Below are 16,328 nucleotides of genomic sequence, written 5' to 3'. Positions count from 1 at the left end.
GACATCACATGTCTGGCTCTCCCTTTTTTCCCTTTACTGACATATCTAGGCCACATAGTTTTCTTCAGTAACAGTCAGGAAGTAAAAATTGAAAAGGTACTATATTTGTAGACTTAGGGTCAAGTCACATCATATGAAACATATACATAGCGGAAGACACAGGCTTGAAAGAGAGCAATCCTTTCTGCGCATGAAGATAATCATTAGGGTTATCAGCACTTCCTCATAGTTTTATTTTTATTACTCTACCTTCCCTGTATATGCTCATATTTGTATACATTACACTCACTCTCCTTTCCTTTGGGTGCAGTCACATCATGTGATACACATACATATTGTAAGTAGCAGCTTTGAAACCGAGCAATAGTTTCTCTGCATAAAGACAATCAGTTAGGTTAAGAACTCTTTCTGCTACTACTTCTGCTTTTTTGTTTACTTCACTGTCCCTGTATCTAGTCATATGTGTATGTGTTGTTGTCTCTTTGTGTTTTGTCTGTAATAATTATGTATTAAGTGGGTTTTATTATCTACTTATTACATGTTTCACAGTACGCAAAACTCTAATAAGAAAGCAGTTATCATTTCACTATTCAACATGGCAAGATTATGAATATGGCACCTTCATCATGTATGCTGCACACACTGCCTATGTTTCTGCATGAGTAGCTTAGTATACTGGATAGAACTTCATAATAGAATGCTATTTATATCAATGCATTGCTTAATGCACTAATTAGCTCATGATATTTATCCCAATGATCCTTGACAGTTTTTGGTCAGCATTATAAGAATCCCTCGTACAGAGTTTTTATGAAAAGTAAATGTACATGTGATGTCATCAGTGATGTCATCAATGACATTTGTGATGTCATCTTTGATGTCCTGGGTGTTAGTGTTAGCAGTGCACAGTGGCGCGAGTTATGGTTGCTTATCTTACCATAACTGCCGAATTTCAGGGTTTTTTCGGTTTTACTTTGAAACATAACGTCCCTTTAACAAAGAATTTTTCACTGAATTTCATAGGTTTTTAGTAGCGCAACTTAACCATAACGTCCCTTTAACAAAGTTTTTTTACTGAATGTATATATATATATTCTTTGCTGCTGGCAAAACAATAAAGAGGTTAACTGCAAAATGGCAGCCACCATGTCTTCACCTGATTGATTGAATAATAATAATAATAATAATAATAATAATAATAATAATAATAATAATAATAAATAATAATGTATAGAATAGAATATAATCTGGGTCATCTCTTAATGATCATCGACAGTATTAACTCTCAATGGATAATCAGTCAATGTTTACTTGGCTCTTCTTCCTTTGAACCACATTGCAAGGACATCTGGGGTCAAGGGCCACTCTAAGGGTGCCAGGCTTTATTTCAAGCCACATGCATAGAATTGTACCACTCGCAGCTCAACCTTGCATTCATCTGCTATTGCTGCAACTGTTTCACCTCTGCACCATCTTCAAGGAACTAGAGATTAGCTCAGGGGCAATGTGCTCACCTTGGAAGCAAGACTACACCACTGCCCTTTATCCACTCAAAGGGTGTTTGAGAGGCTTTGCGTGTCTAAGCTCCTATGGGGTAGAAGTTGAAGTGGAGTGGTTTTGGCTGGACATTGTGTGTTAGTCAGGGGAGATGAACATTTTTTTGGAGGTGGATAAAGATTTTCACTGTACAGCCCATTAAACGTCAACGATGAAGAAGACTATGGGCCTCATTACGAGGTTGGAGGTAAGGGAAAAACGATGCCGGTAAAGGATTACCGGCATCGCTAACCGCTCCGGTCCATTACGACCCGCCAACCCGCTATTAGCGGCACCGTAAATAACAGTGCCTCTAATAGCGGCATTGGCGCGGGCACGCAACCCTACATGCCGGCAATAGCGGCATGGCGTAAACATGAGCTGAACACAAGTCAGACGGACATGCAAATAACGGCCTGCAGAAGCCCGAAAAGTACCTTACCGGCATGGAGTAAATACCAGCATTGCGAACCACCCGTAAAGGGCCATGTGCAGTGTTCCCAACTGCCACAGGTGCACACAATCATCACAGGTGGAGGCAATGTAGCCTGGGCCAGCACAAAAGGAGCACACCCCACCCCTTCCCACACCCAGTCACACACTAAGATGATACCAGTACTAGTAGCAATGTTGGGGCTGGAGGACATGATTGCAGTGGAACTCCAGCAACAACAACTCAGGCAGCACAGAGGAGACGCAGGAGGAGAAGGAGGGTGAGGCAGGCACAGCATGCACCACCAGTGCAGGCAGTTGTACCACACAGGCAGCCCCCGATCCCTCGAATCAGAGCCAGTCCATTCAGCCTAACCCCTGAGCAGATCCACACCCTGTACCGTCTGGACCGGGACACCATCACCACCATTGTGGACATGATACATAACGACATTGCCAGCCTCATAGACATCCGTACCGCCACCCCCCCTCTACTGAAGGTGGAGTCTGTGCTCCACTTCCTGGCCACAGGGACCTACCAGCACACAGTAGGGCAGATGCACGGCATATCACAACCATTATTCTCACGTACGCTGAACCAAGTGCTCGAAGCCCTCCTGAAGCACACAGGCGACTACATATTCCTACCACGGACTGCCCAGGAGATCTCCAACACCAACGTTGGCTTCCATTCACTGGCAGGCATTGCAGGTTGCATTGGTGCCATTGACTGCACCCATGTTGAATTGGTGGTCCCACATGCCATGGAGGTAGTGTACCGCAACCGTAAGTTATACCACTCCATCAACGTGCAAATGGTATGTGACTCAAACAAGATCATCACACATTGTTGTGCCCGATTTCCCGGATCACCCATGATTCAATGGTCATGTGGAACTCCACGAAACCACGCTACATGGACCGACACACAGGGAAACGATCCTGGATACTCGGTGAGCTGCATGTCAAGCTCATGGCAGTGTGATGTGGGGAGATGATTGGGGGGAGAGATGCATACTTTACCTGGCTGAGATGGGGGAGAGAGATGCATACTTTACCTGGCTGAGATGGGGGCGGGGGGAGAGATGCATACTGCACCTGGCTGAGAGTACTTGAGAGGATGGACCATGCACATACCCCAAAGCAGGCCAGACCAGACCTGACACCTGACACCTAAAGGCAAGACTTAAGCTGCCCTACTATTAAAATGAGGCAGTGCTACAACCATTCCATAGCCATCAACATGTACACTGCACATAATCAGACCGTAGCCCCTGCAACACAATGCAGCGACATGCAGTTAGTATGGCCAATGCACATGACCAAATTACATCATCAAAAAGGACAGTTGTCCATTACTGCGTACAAAGGAGTCACATGAGGACAAAATACATGAACCCACTCCTACACCAACACAGAGGTCCAGCATAACAGCATGGCAACATCTGCCGTGGAAAGTGAGATCATCAAGAGTCTGCCATCAACGGTGACGGGATGAAAGCATACAATTGACTACACATCACCTAGATCATGGGAAGAACCGGCGTGGAAAACCACAGTGCATGAGCACTCATAAGGAATAGGACACCCCTGCGCCCACTAGACGATGCCACGCACACCTGTCGATCAGATTAATTCACACATTGCAGTTACTTTATGTGGCTCTATTCATGCATGGATATGTGGATGCAAACAGGAAATGAATGCATGCTATTGTGTCATGGATACAGGTCCCATTTGATGGAATCACTTACACATAACCATTGTTCCACACATGCAGGTGATGCTGGCTATCCCTTGAAGAGGTGGCTCCTTACCTCTGTCCGGAACCCGCAGAACAGGCATGAAGAGGACTACAATCGTGCGCATACATGTACCCGAGTGGTGATTGAGCAGACGTTTTGCCTTTTGAAGGCACTGTTTTGCTGCCTCAGCAGGTCTGGTGGTGCACTCCTGTACGGGCATGAGAAGGTCATAAGATCATCATGGCATGTGTCATGCTACACAATATGTGCATCAGACAGAATTTGCCTATGCCCCTTGACGCTAAACTGCAACCACCTGATGAGGGGGATGAGGAGGGAGGAGTTGGGGCTACACTTCAGGGAGGTAGCGATGCACAGGAGGGATGTGTCATGCGCCAGACTTTGATTAACCAATCTTTCTAACATACATGGATGTGGAGTGTGCCATGGAGGTGGGACTCAGGGCACTGGGTGTGCCAGGGACATGTACACTGTACACTGTTCACCAATAAAGCACACGTACACAATAAGCAATGTCCGGTCATGTGAATTCTCATTTCACAACAGGTGTATTGAACAAATAGAACATAGAAAGTGCACAAGCCCTCCATCCCACACACCCTCTACCCCATCCCCCTCCCCCCTGAACTTCCCCACACACCCTCTCCCCCCTCCCCCTCAACTTCCCAATTCAACCCTCTCTCCCCTCCCCCTCCCCCTCAACTTCCCCACACATTGCATGCACCATTAATCTTCATGAGTTCCGAATGGCAGGCTGCACCTACACCCCTTGTCCACTGCCAGCATCAGGTGGACCAATGTCCGACCTGTGCAAGTTCCACCAAGACCTACGCAGGGTGCTGGTCTGAGTGAAGCTGGCATTTGAGGAGGTGCCAGGTTGTATAACCACCTGTGCGGGACGCGGGTGCTCCAATGCTGTCACCATGTGTTTGAGGACATGCCTCACAGCCGCCAATTAGTTGCATATGTCTTTGGAAGTGGACTCAATGGCAGATTTGAGGGACGCAGCACATTCCCTGATATCCTCCCTTGCCTGGCCACATTCAGTGATGTGCTGGGTCACCAGCCCTGTCAGCTCCTCCTGGCGTTGTTGGATTGCCCTGATCCCCTCTTGCCTGTCCCGGACACTGGTGGATGTCAAAGGTGCATGAGACATTGTTGGTGCTTCATGCATGCTCGCCGTGGGGCTGATACTCCCTGGCCATGACTCCACAGCAGACAGCTCATGGCTGCTGGTATTGTGTATGCTGGGTGGGGGAGGTGGGGTGACTGCAGGGGGCCTGTAGCGGTAGGTGTGCCAGGTGTTGGACTATGTGCTTCATCATCTGACACGGCTGCTGTGGCAGCTGCCTCTCTGACAGTACTGCTGGCAGTGGATACAGTGCCTTCAGCCACTGGCTCCTGTGTGCTGGTGGCTGGCGTGGGTGCTGTGGTGGTGGGCATATTGCACATTGGTGCTGTAGGTTCTTCGGTTGTGTTGGGCTTGTGAGGTAGTCCTGGTTTCACTCTTGCCCTTGATGTTGAGGGCCTGTTTGCTCCCTCCATGCCCCTGGACTTCTTGACTGGTGTCGCAGGCTGCTCCCTGGGGTCATGGTCATCGCTGTCAGATTGTGTGCCTGTGGGGGATGAGGAGAGGGAGAGCATTAGTGATAGGTGTACGTGCATCAGGCATGCATTGGGGTAGCAGCATTTCTATGGAATGGTGGGTATTTGCCGTTGGAGCAGTGACATACGGATTGCTTGCCTTTTGTGTGGGTCATGCAGGGATGCATCTGGGCTGACACATATACGGGGTGCATCATGCATGTGGACAAGATGGTGCTGTGCACTGCCTGTAGGCAGGTTTGCGTACATGTGTCTGGTGGCCCCTGATTTGCATCATTACACTGTCAGTTCAGGGGGACATCTTCATGGTTTCCATTACACTGCTTTATTTGGAACACCTACCTGCATCAGCCGATGATGGGGCTCCACGCTCCTTATCCCCCACTCGCTCAATTGTCTCCATTCCGATGGTGCTCGCACAAGTCTCCTCCCAGCGAGGCATCTTTCGGGTGAGCCACCTCCAACACCTGTTGCCATTCCCTGGCTACAGTTTGCCGAGATGATATTCCGGATGCGTAGCCGCAGGTCATCCCAGCGCTTCCGGACATTTTTCACTGTGTGCGGGGTGGTGCCAACCGCACTCACTTTACACGCCACCTCCGCCCAGATTTCTTTTTTGCGCAACCGTGCAGGTCGGCGCATGTCATTGGAAAACCCAACATCCCCATTTTCTGCCAAGGTGTCCGCGAGCATGTTGAGCTCTTCTTCGGAGAAGCGCTCCTTGCGCATGCGCGCAGCAGCTTTTTTCAGGGCCTTGGGCATTCTAATATGCTGCTGGTTTGTTTTGGGACAGGTGTGGTGGTGATGTGGATCCTGGGTGCAGAGGATGGCAATGGATTGTGTTTTTCAAGAGGGCCGCCTTGCTCTTTCCCGTTCCTGTGCGGTGACGCTACTTCCGTTTCCGCCTATTTGCAGTCACCGCTATTAGCGGTGGCCACTATTAGCGGCCACCGCTAATAGCGGTCTCCACTAATGCCGGAGGCATGGATGGCGGTGGTGCTATCTGCACTTTACTCGAAGCCGCTAGGGGCAATTTTTGGGTCTTTTGCGGCATGGCGGTAAATTCGTTACCGGCATGGCGCAAAGCTCGTGCCCGCAAAGTCATAATAGCCCTCTAATAGCGGGCTCTAGGCTACACGGACACAGTATTTGCTCCATGCTGGTAAGGACCGTAACTTACCTCCTTCCTCGTAATGACCCCCTATGTTCTTTGTTGGATGCCTTGAAACGTTCTTATCCTTTGAACACACTCACTCCTTCTTCATGGTATTTTCCTTTTTTTTCTGGTAGGTACCTGCTGTCCCTACACTTGTTTGTCAATGAATGTGAGCTGTTTGCCTGCCATGGCCTAACTAGTTTACAACGTCTTAGTTACCATTTAGAGATTGATGTGGTCAACTGTTTGGGTACTTGCAACTAATGTGTTCAGGCTTGAAACTGCAGTAATGATACACCTTGTAGTAATCTCCCTCATTTTTAAGTTCTTCAAGGTCCATTGTCTCATCAGTAGGGAAATGTTGATGGGAATGTATTTCATTTTACAGTAGCAGAATGCTTTGGCCATTTATGTTTATGGTGTGAATTCATAAATAGCGTTTCCATCCGCTTGGTTCACAATTCCGGCTCACAATACGCTTGATGGTCCATATAATGCAACTGTGTCCAGTCTTGTATTTATTTTTTTAATTTAAAGTGTGCTATGGTTTGGAATTCATAATTTGTAACATTTAGCAACATCTAAAAAGGATGAAAAAGGATACGGAAACGTTCCCATCAAAATTCAAGGATATAAACAACATATATAAAATGACTAGTGCAGTCCACATTAAATATCACACTTGCAAACACAGTTTTATTTTTTCTCTGTGTCCTTTCTTCCCTTTTCCTTTTTCCAACCTCTTATTTCCCCAAAATTACATATGTCCATCTTAAATAAACGCTAGATGTTTGATGTGAATAACTGTTTTAAAAACCTATTTATTGCAATTGTTAGTGATTGTTGAGAGCCCCTTATAATTTTGTTCCATAAATCCTCCTCTGTAATACATCTAAAATCACTCAAGTGCCATGTGAAATGTATCTGTTTTGTAGGGTGCTCGTGAGCCCTGCCAAGATGGCCGCATGTGAATGAGCTCCCTACTCGCCTACGTAACTCCAGACAATATCCTTAGCGGATGGCTGTGGAGAGGTGTCACTCTTCATCTCCCTACACTGTCAAGGTCCCTGGCATCCCACGGAACAGGATTGGAGCCCCAACATTGCCAATGAAGTGCTTCCTACCTACGACCTTGGTGGAGCGGCCCAGCTGTTTGGGAGCCCGGTTAGTGGTGGCACCGCATCATGCAGTGTGTTGTGCCGTGGCAACGGAGCATGATAGGGTCTCAACTGCCCCCTGTACAACAGAGGGGAAGGAGGCTGCAACATGATAGCTAACGGGTGCCAACTATCAATGCCTGTGTGGTGACGCGTTTGGCTCCTGGCCTCATGGTGAAGTACTGACAGGTGGGAGAGTCGACACAACAACATTATAAAAGTTACGCCATGATGATCAGTGCTGCCTAATAGTGATCCGGGAGGCGCTGAGACAGTGTCTACATTAATCATTGCCACTTCCACTTGGAGTGGCTTGAAGAGCCAAACTGACATTGGCATACCCTTATTGGAGGGAGAGTGAACTATGGTTTGTCTTTGGAGAGTCTCTGATAGTGTTGCTTGATAGCACCATCTGGGAACCACACTTCAGCATGTTATTGAAATGTGCATGGCAGTTTAGTGGCACTGACACAGGGGTTGTTTCACACATTTTAGCTCTACTCTGTGAGCTCCATGCCACAATGGGGAAAACAGATGAAGGCTAGACAAAACTCCCTTATTCAACACCCTTCCAGGGTAAAAACACCACCAGGGGTACACTTAAAGCAGAGACACCACTGGATTTGCATGCCGTGGCACCCTCCGATGTATTTCAGGATACTAAGGGCATATTCTCAAAACTTCAAGCTAGAAAGAAAGTATGATACTTTGTCTTGTAAGGTTGACTACATTCAGGTCAGGCTAAATAAGCACAGTGATAGGTTGAATGAGGCCGAAACTTGCCTAGCTACTGTCGAGAATGAGTCCAGTTGAAAAAAGTGGTTAAAGAGTTGGCAGAGAAACAGGAGGACCTGGAATGGAGATCCCGTTGGAAAAACCTTAGGATTGTGGGGGTCCCGGAGTCAGCGGGGTCGGGGTACGCGGAGCTAATGGTCGAGGATATTCTACGGGCGGCCCTGGGTCAAGATGCCTTTTCATTAATGTTTATGGTGGAACAAACTCACCATATCTCAGGAGGGAAGCCCTCCGCCTGTGGTGTGCCGCATAGGCTGCTCATTCCTGGATTACTAAAATACTGAAACTGGGATTTTGCTTTGCAGCACGTCGGAGAACTTGGCACGCTCATGTATAAGGGAGACTTAATGCACCTTTTTCCTGACTTCTCTAATAAGGTTCAGGCATTAAGAAGAACCTTTGTGGGCGTAAAGAAGAGACTCAGAGTGAAAAACTTAAGTATGCAATGTTTTTCCCTGCCAGGCTCTGCATTGAGCCTAATGGGAGAGCTTTGTTCTTTCAAACCCCAGAGGAGGCATGTGATGTTCTGGATGTGTTAACTAGTGAATCTAAAACTCTGAAAGCTAAAAACAACCGTGACAATCCTGCAGAAAGGGATCTTAGTTGATCTGTATGCATCATTCAATTTGTAGGTGTCTGCTGGAGGTTAAGATACACATTGACCAGCCGGGCTATTGGGGATGGCTGGACTCTGAGTGGTTCTCGTGAAAATGTGCATAATGTGTTTGTGGGGAGCAGGAGGGGGCTATAACTGGCATATCAGTGTTGCTGGTGGAGGAGGGGGGTCTCTTGCGGGTTGTTGGTTCTTTGCAACGTCAGACAGAAAGTTGCTAATTCCTATTTTGTGATCGTATACAAGGCTCTATATGTATTGGGAACTGTGCGGTTGTTGGTGGGGATGGACGAGGAGAGGTGAGGTTAGGATGCAGGGAAGGGTGCTCTTTTTGTTTTGATTGTTTGGACAGCAGTGGGACAGGCTAGCTGAATATCATGGTGGTCAGCTCACTAATAACAAGGGTACTGTGGAAGCCATTGGTGGTGTATACACCTGTTTCTTTATGACACCTCATAGCCTCTGGAACAGGCTCACAAATCTGGTAACTCCACTTTAAAACTGGTTTTGGGAGCTTCACATGGCTAGTGGGGTTAAGCGCATGACAATGAATGTCTGTTGTCTTAATTTCCATTCCAAAGCAGGGAGAGGGATGTTTTATCTGCAACAGCATCAGGTGGACGTGGCTTTTCTAAAGGAGACAAGATTAACAATCAGGGAGAGAAAGATTAACAGTTTATCATTTGACTAAAGTGTTAGATAAGGTACACGATTTTTCACACATAAACACTTCTGGTGCCCACTGTATTTAAGTGGGATTACTTGTTAGTTTTCGATTAGTGTATAACCTCAAAGAGATCCTAAAAAAGAGATTACTCTCACCTGATGTGGGGTGTCTATCCCTAGGGGAGAGTTGGCGTACCGCCTGTCCGGTGGGGGATAAGGGAAGGTGCTGTCCCTGATTCTACAGTGATGGGGGTGATAAGAACCTATTAGTAAAGGCAAAGCAATGTCACACGCACTAGTCCACATTTCTGTGAGGAACTATTCTAGCATGGGCCATGAAACCCTCTGTCTTTATTCAACCTTCAAAGATGTGTGTGGACCCTAAGTTGTAGACTACTTGCTAGATTTAAAAGACATGCATATATAAAATAAATTATAATCAGGAGGAAAGTTCATAGATCATAAACTACCTCTTATATTGAGGCAAGTGCTTTGTGCGGCTAGATGTGCTCAGTAGTCCAGCCTTTTGGTGGTCTCTCGATGATGTGTCCTATAGACCACTGATTATTTCAAAGATCAGAAACAATTGTCCACATTAGTGAAACGTTCTTGGAGAATCCATTCTCCATTCCAAAGGCATCACTTCTTATTGGTGTCCCTGAATGCTCTTCGGGATATCCTGTTTTAAAAAAAAAGGGGTCAACTGGTTTCGATGACTTACTAATTTGTCATCTTCTTCAGGACCAGGTTGTTTTATTCTGTCTTGTGTGAGATCAGTATTTTAGGTGGACGTGGGGATGTGTCACCCCATCTACCTAGATGAAGAACTGAGATTAGTTTTGGTATAGGTTCATAAGGTATTTCTTCTTTTTGCATGTTAGTGTACTTAAAAATATTTTCATATAGTAGTGACTTATAGTCTATTACAAAGGAACATGACAGGATTAGATCAGTTGCCCACAAAAACCCTTCATGCTGCATTATCATTAACATATAATGCTTTCACAGTCATTGTTGAGAGTTACCTTATACCCCAGACCAGATGGTTAAATATGCGTGCTTTTGTAGGCTGTCCACTCATTCACAGTTCATCTAGATCTGGACCAACCCTGTTTAGGTCATGGGACTCTTGGAGAATGAAACATGGAGTAGCTATCAGTTATCTGCTGGGGTGCCCACAGTTCCATAGTTTATATGTTATACATTTTTGTCTAGTTTAAGTGACACCCAGTGTCTCCTGATCATGTGAGTGCAAGCAAAACTGCTATTGTCCTGCTCAGTTTCTTAAAGGAACCATTTTGGAAAAGCGTTTATGGCAGCACCTTTAGTATATTGCTGCGCGGGACAGTCACGCTGCAACAATGTTCATCTCTTCATGCAAATCATTGCATCTCGATGCATCTGCGTCGTTTCTGTGGTCACATTTTTTGAGTAGCGCGACATGTGTGCAATCCAAAATGTTGTTATCAGAGGTTTTGAAAAACTGTGGCTTTGAAAAACCTTGCTCCACCAGGGCGACTCCTTACAATCCCGATAGTTATACGTGCAAGATTAAAAGTTTCAAAATCCGGTCAATGAAGTCGCAGGTCAACTGTATAAGGACGGTAAAAAGCCTAACCGTCCCATACGTTGAAGAAATTAATTAATGAAAATACAGGACTCTGCGCCAACAACTCAAGTTGAGTTAAATCTTAGATTATGCTTTATTGATCATCCATGACCATTGAGCCCATAATTGATAACATGTTTCGGCTCCACTGAGCCTTTTTCAAATCCGGGCTACCCATAATTGTAATATAGGACATACAATATATCATAGTCAAAAAACAATTTGTATGAACGACATCATAAAGTATAACATAATACCAGTTTTCAAATATCGTGACCACAAAATATGCATAATAACATGAAAGAAATTAGACAGAAAAACAAGGATGGGCAAAAGGGAAGGGTTCATGGGTGTAGAAAAATAGGCAAACATATCATAATACATTGTTATGTTTGAGTAAACAGAAAAAGAGCACAAAAAACAGAAACAAAAACACAAACAAAAAGAAAAAAGAACCCATTAGTAATCATTATTCTTCAATTCATTGAATAATATAACCAAATTCTGCAATGGTCCCTTGAGACAAACTGACAACTTGGTGGATGTCCTTACCCGAAATTTGATGTAACCAGTTCTTATGACTATTTGTCCATGTAGTAGTAACGGGGTGCAATCCCCAATATCAATCTAAACAAAAAATGTAAGTAGCGAAGGTAAATAAAACTGATTGTCCAATTTAGAATATACATTAATTGTGTATATCAAGGTTGCCTGTGGCAACTAGGCATTTTCATGAGAATAAATCCCGCCCTTCACCAAACGGGCAAAACAACTCTTCTTAATGGTCACAGGCCATTTCTGCCTTATTCAAAACAATTCATTATAAGTTCCGTAGTGAAGACAATTGTAATTAACCATCATTACGTGAAATGATGACGCATTTCCAATTATAGAACACGTATATCAAGTACGGAAAGCACAACATATAGCTTATTTTGTTGCTACTCGTCAAGTACCATTAAAGCTAAATCTCATTGAAAAGTAAACCATGAGATAAGCGGTCCTCTCTTACCAGTTCCTGGAACACAAACAGTCACACGCGTCGGCAGGTAAGCCGAACGCTTACCAGGTATGCCTTCTTATACTAGGCGTCATCACTGTGCGCGGTTACCACGGCGACGCAAGGACAAGCGTCGTCATTGAAAACCGCATTCTATCCCCCAGCATTCTACAAATTACATATGCTATATAATTCAAAATATTTGAATAAAGCCTGAGAAACTAACAAAGCATGTATACGCTTCTCCTGACCCAATTTATATTTGTTGAATACTTAAATGGTTACTATCACAGTAATGTATAATCACGGGCACTAATGCACCTAACTACAAAAGGTTGGTGAGCATTACACGCAACATTCAAATAAAATACTGAGCTACCAATTATGATGGGGTATCCCTTTAACAACACCCTGAAATACATGTAACCTCCTAATAAACAATGAGCCGTGTTCTAAATCAAGTATAACAATGAAAATTATTCGAGCTTGAGAAGCCAGATTGAAATGTACTACATCTCACAAGAATGAAACCATTTCATTATCTGTATTAAGTCCTGTATTTGTCGAATTGAAGTAACAAATTGCTCTTGCTTCCGCTTGTCGTAACGCCTTCACTCTGTCACCACCTCTTTTGTTCAAGGATACTTGTTTAAGACCAATGAATCTAATTTCCGATTTGAGATGTAGCTGATGTGTTTTTTGCCAATGTTCAGCTAACGGAAGTGATGGGTCTTGACTGCCAATTTTGGCTAAATGTTCACGGATACGGATTCTCAACTGTCTCTTGGTGCTACCAATATATAGTTTGTGGCAGACACAGATGATGCCATATACTACAAAAGTTGTTTTGCAATTAATTCCTTGTTTAATGATCCAACATTTTCCATTTTTATCTTCGAATTCCGTTGTTCTTTGGTATGCATATTTACATTGTGGACAGACTCCACATTTCCTGAAACCAGAATCTTTCTTGTGTAACCATGTACCTTGAGTAGTGCTCTCAATGTCCGGTAATAACGATGGACTAAGGATAGATTTAAGTGTATTTGCTCTTCTGAAGGTAATGCGTGGATGATCACTCACAAACTCACCAATATGACTGTCCAATTTAAGTAAGTACCAATGTTTGTTCAAAATTTTTCGTAATCTCTGGTGGTCTGAACAATATTGAGTGATAAAGCTAATCGGCATGTTAGCTTCCAAATTATTCCCTTGTCTCTGTCTCAAAGTATCCTGCTGCTGCATCAATTTGGTTCTCTTGTATGCTTTACTTATATCTTTTTGGGCATATCCCCTCCTTCTAAAACGTCGTTGTAATAGATTACATTCCTCTTCAAATTTTAAGTTACTATTACAATTTCGTCTCGCTCTGATATATTCACCCAATGGTATATTGGTGATAGTTGGTCGAAAATGACAACTTTTAGCATGTAATATTGAGTTAACTTCAGTTGGTTTTCTGAATGTAGTTGTTTGTAGTACTTGATCTTCCAAATATATTGTCAAGTCCAGAAAATGTATCCGCTGTTTGTTGCATTCTCCAGTAAATTGAATATCAAAACAATTAAGATTTAACTTGTCCACAAATGCGTGAAATTCCTCTATGCTACTATCGACGATGCAAAAAACATCGTCGATGTACCTTGTCCAAAATTGGATTTTCTCAATGAAAAATGATTCAGTGTATATTGCTTTGTCTTCCAACATCCCCATGAAGATATTCGCCAATGCTGGGGCATATTTAGTACCCATAGCTACCCCCCTGGTCTGTTGGTATACCTTGTTGCAAAAAACACATCAGCTACATCTCAAATCGGAAATTAGATTCATTGGTCTTAAACAAGTATCCTTGAACAAAAGAGGTGGTGACAGAGTGAAGGCGTTACGACAAGCGGAAGCAAGAGCAATTTGTTACTTCAATTCGACAAATACAGGACTTAATACAGATAATGAAATGGTTTCATTCTTGTGAGATGTAGTACATTTCAATCTGGCTTCTCAAGCTCGAATAATTTTCATTGTTATACTTGATTTAGAACACGGCTCATTGTTTATTAGGAGGTTACATGTATTTCAGGGTGTTGTTAAAGGGATACCCCATCATAATTGGTAGCTCAGTATTTTATTTGAATGTTGCGTGTAATGCTCACCAACCTTTTGTAGTTAGGTGCATTAGTGCCCGTGATTATACATTACTGTGATAGTAACCATTTAAGTATTCAACAAATATAAATTGGGTCAGGAGAAGCGTATACATGCTTTGTTAGTTTCTCAGGCTTTATTCAAATATTTTGAATTATATAGCATATGTAATTTGTAGAATGCTGGGGGATAGAATGCGGTTTTCAATGACGACGCTTGTCCTTGCGTCGCCGTGGTAACCGCGCACAGTGATGACGCCTAGTATAAGAAGGCATACCTGGTAAGCGTTCGGCTTACCTGCCGACGCGTGTGACTGTTTGTGTTCCAGGAACTGGTAAGAGAGGACCGCTTATCTCATGGTTTACTTTTCAATGAGATTTAGATTTAATGGTACTTGACGAGTAGCAACAAAATAAGCTATATGTTGTGCTTTCCGTACTTGATATACGTGTTCTATAATTGGAAATGCGTCATCATTTCACGTAATGATGGTTAATTACAATTGTCTTCACTACGGAACTTATAATGAATTGTTTTGAATAAGGCAGAAATGGCCTGTGACCATTAAGAAGAGTTGTTTTGCCCGTTTGGTGAAGGGCGGGATTTATTCTCATGAAAATGCCTAGTTGCCACAGGCAACCTTGATATACACAATTAATGTATATTCTAAATTGGACAATCAGTTTTATTTACCTTCGCTACTTACATTTTTTGTTTAGATTGATATTGGGGATTGCACCCCGTTACTACTACATGGACAAATAGTCATAAGAACTGGTTACATCAAATTTCGGGTAAGGACATCCACCAAGTTGTCAGTTTGTCTCAAGGGACCATTGCAGAATTTGGTTATATTATTCAATGAATTGAAGAATAATGATTACTAATGGGTTCTTTTTTCTTTTTGTTTGTGTTTTTGTTTCTGTTTTTTGTGCTCTTTTTCTGTTTACTCAAACATAACAATGTATTATGATATGTTTGCCTATTTTTCTACACCCATGAACCCTTCCCTTTTGCCCATCCTTGTTTTTCTGTCTAATTTCTTTCATGTTATTATGCATATTTTGTGGTCACGATATTTGAAAACTGGTATTATGTTATACTTTATGATGTCGTTCATACAAATTGTTTTTTGACTATGATATATTGTATGTCCTATATTACAATTATGGGTAGCCCGGATTTGAAAAAGGCTCAGTGGAGCCGAAACATGTTATCAATTATGGGCTCAATGGTCATGGATGATCAATAAAGCATAATCTAAGATTTAACTCAACTTGAGTTGTTGGCGCAGAGTCCTGTATTTTCATTAATTAATTTGTTATCAGAGGTGTTAGCATACTGCCACCATGCTCGTTTCCACCTCGCCGTTGCATCTGTGCGTGCACATCAATTTGTATCATTACCAGCATTTTCATGCATCCCCTTAGGAATATTGTTGCGCAAGAATATCGCACCGCAAAAGAGTTTTTCTTTTCAAATGGTTCATTGCGTCTCAGTACATCTGAACAGTTTCAGTTCTCTTTGTCATTTTTTCATTATGCACGGTATATGTGTACAATCACAAGAGTTATTATAGCTACTGGCATAGGGCCACCACGCTCGTTTCCACATCGCTGTGGCATCTGTGCATGCACATTAGTAGATGTCATCGCATGTGTCTTGTGACGGTTCCTATTTGTCCGATAAAGGGCTGGCTGTGCTCACACGCAGTGTATCTATAATATTAAATGGCAGCCTACACAGTGTACGTATCTTTGTGTGGCTCATGCTCGCCTAGTGAGATCGTGCACAGATGGGAACATTCAAAAGCTTACTGTATTACTTGATGAGTGCCTTGCCTGCAGGTTG

The 16,328-nt window shown here is 43.5% G+C and overlaps 2 long non-coding RNA genes across 2 annotated transcripts; one reads left to right on the top strand and one right to left on the bottom strand.

Annotated features, from left to right (window-relative positions):
- Positions 1-11,394: 11,394 nt before the first annotated feature.
- LOC138546067 (uncharacterized) lies at positions 11,395-12,702 on the bottom strand. The gene is made up of 2 exons (XR_011290886.1): positions 11,888-12,702; positions 11,395-11,505 (listed from the first exon to the last, which is right to left on the bottom strand). It is a non-coding gene; the product is annotated as an uncharacterized lncRNA (long non-coding RNA).
- Positions 12,703-14,456: 1,754 nt separating this feature from the next.
- Positions 14,457-15,764, top strand: LOC138522213 (uncharacterized). Its single transcript, XR_011283303.1, has 2 exons — positions 14,457-15,271; positions 15,654-15,764. It is a non-coding gene; the product is annotated as an uncharacterized lncRNA (long non-coding RNA).
- The last annotated feature ends 564 nt before the right edge of the window (positions 15,765-16,328 follow it).

This window comes from Ambystoma mexicanum, chromosome 1q (genome assembly GCF_040938575.1).
Source record: "Ambystoma mexicanum isolate Mex_15411 chromosome 1q, UKY_AmexF1_1, whole genome shotgun sequence".
NCBI lineage: Eukaryota > Metazoa > Chordata > Amphibia > Caudata > Ambystomatidae > Ambystoma > Ambystoma mexicanum.
Note: the sequence above shows the minus strand (reverse complement) of the source record. Positions and strands in the feature narration are given on the sequence as shown.